Source organism: Gossypium raimondii, chromosome 3 (genome assembly GCF_025698545.1).
Source record: "Gossypium raimondii isolate GPD5lz chromosome 3, ASM2569854v1, whole genome shotgun sequence".
NCBI classification, from domain to species: Eukaryota; Viridiplantae; Streptophyta; class Magnoliopsida; order Malvales; family Malvaceae; genus Gossypium; species Gossypium raimondii.
The window spans coordinates 3081369-3091291 of record NC_068567.1 but is presented as its reverse complement, the minus strand read 5'-3'; the positions used below and the strand labels follow the sequence as shown (position 1 = coordinate 3091291).

The following is a 9923-nucleotide window of genomic DNA, read 5'->3' as shown; positions in this document are numbered from 1 at the left end:
ATGCAATGCAAAATGCAAATACGAACAGACTTAGGCCAATCGAACAAACATATCATGATGAAAATCAATGAATGCGAAGGGAAATCATGATTTTAAAACCCAAATTTAATTTTTTGATCACAAGACAAAAATGAATCAATTTCTAGCTCGACTCTCTAGTGTCCCCAGCGGAGTCGCCAAGCTGTCGAAACCATTTTTTGTAAACAAAAATTTTAGTTGTCGACTTAAAAAAAACAAAAACTGGAGACGCCATCGATCCTTTATTAAGGTGTGATCGGCTCACCTTAAAATGATTCTGGTCTACGAAATTTAAGAAAATGAGTCCGGGAGTCAGTTACGCATGAGGAAGGATTAGCACCCTCGTAACTCCCCAAAATTGGTACCAAATTGATTCTTTAATGTCTTGGTGTTGAAAAATTGAAAAGATTTTAAAAGGAAACTTTTTATCTCATGAATGAATCAAAATAATAAGACATTCTTATTTCAAAGAAATAAAACACCACACCCAATGAGTTAGGGCACAATATTTTTAAATCTTCAAAATACCAGAATATTGCCTTTTGCTTTTGAAAATTCTTATTTCGAGATGCCAGAATGTCATGACCAGTAAGTTAGGACCCGACATTTTTGGATTCTTGAGAATAAGCTTTTATTTGAAAATTTCATGAATTTATTGCAAAATAAATACTTGGTTTTCTAAATTCATCAAAAAAAATAATCGCAATCCAGTAAGTTAGGACACGATCTTTCTCGAGAATCACGATTGCCAAATATTTAAAAAAAATTAAGAAAAATAAAACGATTTTAATGCTTTGACTGAAACCAAAATATATTTTCTTTAAAAACATGCTAAAATGTTAATGCATATATAAAACACATATATAAGTATACATATAAAAGGGAATGAAATACATAAAACTTATAATAATTTCTAAAATGCATGCATATATGTATATGAGAATTGTGTAAATAAAGTAAAAATATAAAAATATGTACAATATGTATATAAAATAATGGAGCATATATAAAATAATAAAAATGTTTATAATAATTTAAAACAAAAACATATATATTTATACTATAGAAAATGAATGTATTAAAATATGTATTAAAATATGTAGGTATACATATATACATACGTTTGTAAAAAATCTATGAAGGATAATATAAAAATACGTATATTCATATTTAAAAAGTAAAAAAATGTTTGTATATACAAAATATATGTATGTATTAAAAGCTTTTTAAAAAAAATGTATATGTATTATTTTAAAACAAGCGTATATAATAATAATAATAATAATAATAATAATAATAATAATAATAATGTCATAGTATAACATAATTATAAAAAATGAATAAAATAGTTTATAAAAGGGTTAAATTGAACTTAAAAAAAACTAAATTCGAAGTAAATTTGAAAACAGGATCACATTGAATGCGCGCGCAAGGGTGGAGGACCAAAAGAGAAATAATCCGCCTCCCTAAAACGCTGCACAGTAATAGGGACTGATTTGAAGTAAAAATAGAATGTGCAGTGAAATTTAAAAGAAATCAGAAATTTAATTTAAACACACTGCAAAAATAGGGGGACCAATTGCGCAAATTCCCCCATGCTACAAAACACGCGGATTTGGGACCAGATCGGGTCGGTGCATGGGTTGGCCCCCAAAACGACGCCGTTTTGGGCGTCTAGGGGGCCTAATGAAACGACACCGTATTGCCTTATTATTTAAACAAAATTTTCTGTTTTAAAAATCATTTGACAGCCCACTTTCTAAAACAACAAAAAAACCGTTGCCCCCTTTCTCTCTGCTAGGGTTTTGACCCTAGCATCTTTATGTCGCCGTGCCGCCGCTCCTTCGCCACTGCTCCGCCAAGGACGGCAATCTTTGGCCAACGAGAAGACCACGGACCTCCGGTAAGTCCTTTCCTTTCTTTTTCTTATTACTTACTAGTTTTTTTTAAAAAAAGTCAAAACAAAAAAAAAGAGAAAAAAAAAACAAATATCTATCTTCAATCTAAAATCTCTTCTTGATATCAATTTCTTTTCTGTTTTTTATTTGATTCGTGAAATCCCCCTCCTTTTTACAGATTTTCCTCGACTTTTTATAGTCGAAAGATGAAGAAAAATCAAAGAAATAACACAACGCAGTTGTATTTCCGTTATTCTCTCTTTTTTTTGCGTTTTTCTCTTTCGTTTACTTGTTCTTTGCGTCTGTTTTGCCGTTTGTTGCGCAGATTCGGCCAACTGGAGATGTACGTGGGACACGTACGTGCGCAAAGGGTGGTGGTGCGGGGCTGATGTGCGGCGGCTAGGGTTGAAGGTTGTATGCTGCTAGGGTTCCTGTTGGAATTTAGTTAGTGGGCTGTTGGGGTTTGGGCCTGTAAAAACTTAGACTGCTTATTTTTTGTTTTGTAAGGGCCCGGGTAAATTGGGCTTATTACAATCTCCTTATACGACGAATCATAATCCCCATACAATTACTCCAATGTCATCTGTTTAGCTATCCACGCCTTTCGATATGATATTCGATACTGGAATCGTGCTTGCATTTCGGCAATCTGTACCGAAACTTTAATGGTCGGCATGTCCTTCACCATTGGCATGATACACGTATAGATAGTTTTCGAATCAAGTTTTCCATGATCTTCTGTCATACGTGTTGATGTGCATGTATGAGGAACAACAAATTTTAGTGAAAATCTTCAAAAATTTTAATAGATTTAAATAAAATTTTTAGAAACTTCTAGGCCCTAACGAGAATCCACCTCGATAGATACAATTATACTATATAAACCTTGCATAAATAATTAAAGTATAGCATAAAATATGAACTATTAATTAACATGATTAATATATATATATAATATTTTAAATATGGAAATGTTAAAAAAATTATTCAAGTACGTGAATTATTAAAATTTATTTTCGTCTTTAAATTGAATTGTCCATTTGGTACTGGTATTATTGTCGAATAGGAGGACGTGAGTTTAAGCGCATTTGTCCTCTTATTTACGATTGAGAAGAAATTATGGATAGTTTCAAGTATTATATAAAAAGAAAAATTGAATTGTTAAACACAAATTATTTTACATGCTTTCTAGAACAATAAAATCAAATAATTGATATATTTTCTCATTTAAAATTTTCATTATTCAAATAAAAATCAATTATTTCTTTTATTTAAAAGAGTCTTTAGTTTGAAAATGAAAGAAAATTATATAATTTTTATAAGTGACTCAATAAATCAATTAAATTATTAAATGAAATTTTAATAATGTGACTGCTCTTGGTTTTTTAGCTTTTAAGCTAGTTAGTGCATTGCCATGAATGATGGGAGAGGCTTAATGTGCCACTGTCTACTAGTAAAAAGACAGTCATTCCACAAATGGTATGATTGAGACCCTTATTATTATTATTATTACTATTATTATTATTATTATTATTATTTGGTTTTTTTCTTAAATAGTGTTTATAAATATTAAATATTAATTAAAGATACTAATAAATACGGGATGCCGTGATAAGTTATATCACATTTTGAGAGAGAATTTATACATGAATTTTTAAAAACGATGTTGTTGAGACGGAGAATCATGAATCTTGAAAAATTAAATAATTTCAAATTTTGTATTCACATAATCCCATACTATAAATATTTATCTTTTTTTTATTTCTAACTTCAATTTTTTTTAATTCTCATCCAGATAAAAAGTTTCATAAACTGGTCTATTTTTATAGTATGTCTCTTTAAAACGAAAGTTGAGTTCACTCTTAATTTTATTTTTTTTCTTTCTAGTTACTCGTAGTTTTTCTGTTTCATCGATTTTACTTGGACCCACCTTTTCCTCCGAAAAAAGGGAAGAAGAAGTATTTTCTTCGATCCCCTATTTCTGGTTAGCCCCTCCCCTTTGGAAACAATTTTTATTTCTATGTTTCTTCCTTCCTCACCTCCCCCAGTTTCTTTCATTTTGAAAATTCCTTTCAATTTCTTAATTTGTTGGTCCTCATACATGCACATCAACACGTATGACAGAAGATCATGGAAAACTTGATTCGAAAACTATCTATATGTGTATCATGCCAATGGTGAAGGACATGCTGACCATTAAAGTTTCGGTGCTGATTGCCAAAATGCAAGCACGATTCCAATATCGAGTATCATATCGAAAGACGTGGATAGCTAAACAGATGGCATTGGAGCAATTGTATGGGAATTATGATTCGTCGTATAACGAGCTACAAGGATGGATAGCTACTATGCGGGAGTACGTACTGGGGACTGTGATTGAGTTACAGACAAAGCCTTATTACGGCCCGGACGACCAGTTACAGTAGGGAAAAAAGATTTTCCATCAGATGTTCTAGACATTTGATTCATGTGTGCGGGCATTTCCCTACTACAAGCTACTTGTGCAGGTGGATGGGACCAGGCTATATGGAAAATATACACAGATCCTACTTCTTGCAGTTGCTCAGGACGGTAATAGAAACATGCTCCCAATAGCATTTGCCATCGTAGATAAGGAGAACTTGAAATCTTGGGAATTCTTCCTCACTAACCTGTGGAGGTATGTTATTAGCAACGATAACATTTGCATCATCTCCGATAGAGGGAAAGGTTTAATTGTAGCAATTAGGCGTTTAGGTGTGCCATAGAGATCCATTTACGGCATCCATCACATTGCGTCCAACTTCCATAAAGATTATAAGAATGCAGACTGGAAGAGACAAGTCGTGGCAATGGCTAAATGATAAACTTATCTTTTCAATATAAGTTGTAATGTTTTATGTTATCGAGTTACTGGAACTTATTTTTTCTTAATACGTATACAGCTAGGGGTGAGCAAAATTCGATTCGATTCGAAAAAATCGAAAAAAATTCGAATTTCGAATTATTCGAATCGAGTTAATCGAATTAATCGAATCAATTCAAATTTTTTCTTTCGAATTTCGAGTTCGAATCGAGTTGAATTTTCGAATTCGAATAACTCGAATAATTCGAATAATTCGAATAAAAACTATATTTTTTATTTTTAAAATATACTACATATATTTTTATTTTAAAATACACTACATTTAAAACAAAATCACTTCCAAAATCCCTAACTAAGCTCGTGCCCTCCTCCTCCCTTTTTCCCAATTCAAAAATCTTCACCTCCGTCCACCCTTCTCCACCGATCCACCTCCAGTCCCGGGTCCTCCACGGCTGACTGCTCCACCGCCAGTGCTTTTACGTCTTCTACCTTGGATTTCTAAGGTATATTAACTTTTATTCCTTTCCTTACACTGTATTTTCTTTAACATGTTCAGTTTGGTAATATCTTTTCTTCCCCATAACAATACAAAAATAAACCAAAGCCTGAAAACAACCCAAGTATAATCTTAAGAAAATGGAAAAACAGTAGCTCTACTTAACAAAGCAAAATCAGTTCCTTTAAACCCATCACCCAAAATACCTTTCTTTTGCCACAGGTTTCTTCTTTCCTGAACTTAAACCTATTCTGTTATTCAACTTGCTTTTTTCCCTTTTCTGGGTATCAAATAAATATCCCTTTTTTTAATAAATATTGGATCTTTTTTTGCTGTTTGTTTTGGATTCGAGCTTTCGGATCCGAGATTCTTCACATAAGGTATACCTCTATACCCCTTTTTTGTTTCTCTCTTGGTGTTAATTCTTGTTTTATTTCGTATTTCTTTTGATTGAATGATCATTGGGTGTTTTGTTTCATGGGGGAAAATGGGATTTAAATAGATATTGAAGGGTTATTTTAATAATTATTATTTGTTACTTCTTTCCATGAAAAATGGGATTTTAAGTAGATATCGAGGGTTCTTTTTAATCTTTTTTCTTTAGTTCATTCTAGCTATGGACTTTACTATTTTAGTGATTGAATTTAGGAGGTTTGTATATGTGTGTGTTCATGATTTTCATCTTCATTTTGTGATAGGTTGTTTTTCAATTTTAATTCATAAACCCTAGGGCAATACCATCTATATTATCTGTGGAATTTGAGAACTTAGGCCACACGTAATGGAAAGTGGGAGCAGTTTTCAATTGTGTATTTAATATCATTTCTATACATATTTCACATCTTTGTATTTGGCATTTTTTACCTAATCAAGTGCTTATAAATAACTATTTGAACATTAAAACACTGTTTTAACAACTAGTTACAAAGTTCAGTAGAGCTACTGTTTTTCCATTTTTTTGATTTCTAAGGTATATCAAAGCAGAGCAGGCTTGAGTTTTCTTTAAGTTTGCAGGGAGAGAGTGGAATTCCCTTTTATTTTCACTACTTATTGTTTAGTTCTTAAGCTTTTCTTGTGGGGGTGGTGAGAAAGAACTGATATCATCTCTGGTACTAAACATAACCAACACAAAAAATAAGAATCTTTTAGTTCTTAAGTTTGCAGTCAATTATTTTTGTATGCACCAATCATCATCAAACTATAGCCATCATTTTGAAGCTGCAGATTTATTGTTGTTCTTTCTAATTTAGTTTATTTTGACTCATGCTATTTACTTGGATTTTTACGTATGTTTTTTATTATAATCTTTTTGTATTATTTTTGTTGTTTATTTGGAATCATGTTGTTTATTTGGGTTGATGTTGTGTTACTTTTATTTATTCACTTATTTACTTCAATTTTTTGTTGTATGATTATGTTTAAAAACTTTAAAGAAAATTATTTTTTAAAAAATTACATAAAAATAAACAACAATAATTTTATTTTATTTTTAAACTTAACTCGAACAAATAATTCGATTCGATTCGATCTCCATCTCACTCGATTCGATTCGATAAAACTTCAAATAAAGTTAGGATGATAAAATGATATTCGAAAACTCGATTAACTCGAAAATTTTCGATTCGATTCGATTTGATTCGATCGAATGCTCACCCCTATATACAGCGTACGAGTTAGAGCCACATATTTTCCGCCAAAGCATGATTCGACTTGAGAGTGACATAGAGGGGCAAATAAACACATCTTTCTGGGTTGGCAATGGGCTTAATGTTTTGACGAGGGCTTTCGTTATGGAAAAATGACCACAAACTTAGTGGAGGGGGTAAACGATGTATTGTTAAAAACACGTCATCATCCGATTGCATCTGTCTTCTCTGCTATATTCTACAGGTTGGCTACCTTGATGCCAAGAATGAGTCAGCAACAAGTTGACTAGATGGAGGCAGGACATGTGTTTGTCGAAGATGTCAGGGATGCAATGGTTGCAAACCGTCGGATGGCGAGGTCCATGAATGTAGAAATATATTCACGACGTCTGGAAACGTTTCGAGTTACTGAGACCATCGGTCGTCGACCTGGTATACCACCTAGGTCTTATGGAGTTGATATCTGGAACAGAAGGTGCGAGTGCAGGAGTTCGAAACACTTCATTATCCATGTGCGCATGTCGTGGCAGCGTGTGCTAAAGTGAACCTTAATGTTGAAAAATATGTCGATGATGTGTACACGCTCGAGCGCACATTACGTGTCTAGGAAAATGAGTTCCCCGTCTTGCCTGACCTGTCTACGTGAGAGTTGCCTCTAACGACTTTCAAGTTTATCCTAGACAGAGGGCTACGCAGGAATCCAAGAGGTCGTTCGCAATCAACCAGAATCCATAATGAAATGGACATTAGGGAGAAATTCGACGGTAAGCGTTGTGGATTATGCAGGTTAAGTGGTCATAGTCAAAATAAATGCCCTCAGCGAAACTATCATGTCGGACAGTCATCAGGATCGGGTCAGAATTGACCTAATGTTGTAAAAAGTATAATTCATTTGGAATAATTAAAATTATTCAACTTATACTTATGCTTAAATTGTATCCAAATTAAGGTATTAAAAACATGATTCATTTGGAATAATTAAAATTATTCAGCTTATGCTTATGCTTAAATTGTATCCAATTTAAGTTATAAAAAGTGTAATAAATTAAGTAATTAAATTTATACAATAAGTACAAACTTTGTAATGTACAAAAAAGTGCAATAAACCCTTAGAACTGAGGGTTTGATGGTGTGGTCCTAGGGGTATACCTATGCGGAGGTCGACGGTCACGTTCTGGGTGTTGGCGACGACCAACGTCCTCATTTGGCGCAGGGGGTATGGTAAACATAGAAGAAAAATCATGTGGCTCAATCGGCATCGATGAACTTGAACCTAAAGAAGTCCCATGATGCTGTAGGTACGGGCTGGGAGTGTCGTACTGCGGCGGGTAGGATCCAAAGAGATCAAACTCGTATGCGTATTCACCCCCTAAGAAGCTCGGAATATACTCATCGCCCACCAAATTCGGATGATAGGATTGTGAATCCCTATGTGAATGTGACTGCTCGGGATCTGGCTCGGGCTACGGCTCGGGATCTGGTTCAGGATCACGATCCCCCAGGTAGCTGCATGTGCGGGGGGCTACAGTCGACTGGCCTCCAAGTATATATTGCTTTCCGCAATTATAGTACCATTGTATGTACTCTAATAATGGTTGCAATGAATATGCCAAAACCATCTGAGGTCTTCGAACTATCCGATCGTTCCACAGCGCAATAAATTTTTAGTGCTTAACCCCCAATCCAACTGTGGTTTTCCTCTCCTATTCATGCCGTGAACCGCCCCCACCTCGCATGGTGGATCCAGGATATATATTGGATGCAACCAAACTGTCGTAGCACCCGATCCCCGTGATACCACTCGACTACATTGAAATTTATAATTGGTGCATTAGTGCACCACATTTCAGAATGAACGTGTGCAGACGAGGGTATCACAGCTGTAATTTTCGGGCGACGATATGGCATCCATATAAACTGCATCCATATATGGCATCCATATAAATTTAACACGGTGTGAGTAAGGTAAATAGACTAATATTAGAATAGCTTACCCCTTTCCCGGCATGCTATTTGATCATGAGTCGGTATATCGGGATAGTGTGCGACCTCCCAATACCCGGATAAATACTTCACCTACAAAAAGAAATATAGGGTTTAGGGTTGGTAACATCATTCAATATACTATGACTACAAATAATGACAAGCTATATTTTATCACCTGTTCACTAGTGGATAAACATACGGTTGGTGAGTAACCGATGCCAAAAATGGCATCCGATGGAGCGCTCAGGACAGCAGCAATGTAAGGCATCCGCCCATGTCTACAACAGAAGGCTTTGTCGTCCGACAAAGCTTCCGATATAACACTGCTAGAACGGCGGAGCCCCAGCTATACGAGCGAACATTGGACAAATCAGCTAATAGGGGCAAGTACATCATATGCACCTTGTTGTTGTTTGCATCGGGCATCAGTACTCCCCCTAGGATATGCATGATGTACGCTCGAGCAGTGCACATCAACTCACCTTCAGTGGCATTCGTTGATAACTGTCCAAATTTGGCTTTCAGCCATGTAAATTTCAAGCTCGTAAAATTTTCGTCATCGTCGTTTGGCGAGTCTTCTATTAGCTGATTACATAGTGCAGCTGGATCAGTAAATGAACTTACTCTCTTTACGGGACTTCCGTCGATTGGGAGTCCAAGCTGCAGCGTAACATCCTCTAAGGTCACCGTGCACTCCCCACACAGAAAATGAAAAGTGTGGGTGTCCGGGCGCCACCGCTCCACTATCGCAGATAATAAATCATACCGCAAGTCGAACGTCCGGATCAATGCTGCTGACCCAAATCAGGCTTGCTCCAAGTACGACATCAATAGTGAATTCGGGGGATGCTTTAAACCATTCACCCGACCCCTTATTACTCGATACGAGTCCTGATAGTGTTAAATTACAGAAACAATTAGGATACCATGATTTATTTCTATATATTACTTATATCCTTTTTTAATAGAACCCGTGATTAACAAATAATAATATATTACCATCTCATTAGCCGCATCAGATGTGTGTATCCCTG

At 34.9% G+C, this 9923-nt stretch overlaps 1 long non-coding RNA gene across 1 annotated transcript; it reads left to right on the top strand.

The window, feature by feature from the left end:
- The first annotated feature begins 1447 nt into the window (after positions 1–1447).
- On the top strand, positions 1448–2493 carry LOC128039715 (uncharacterized). Its single transcript, XR_008194184.1, has 2 exons — positions 1448–1921; positions 2242–2493. It is a non-coding gene; the product is annotated as an uncharacterized LOC128039715 (long non-coding RNA).
- Positions 2494–9923: the final 7430 nt, after the last annotated feature.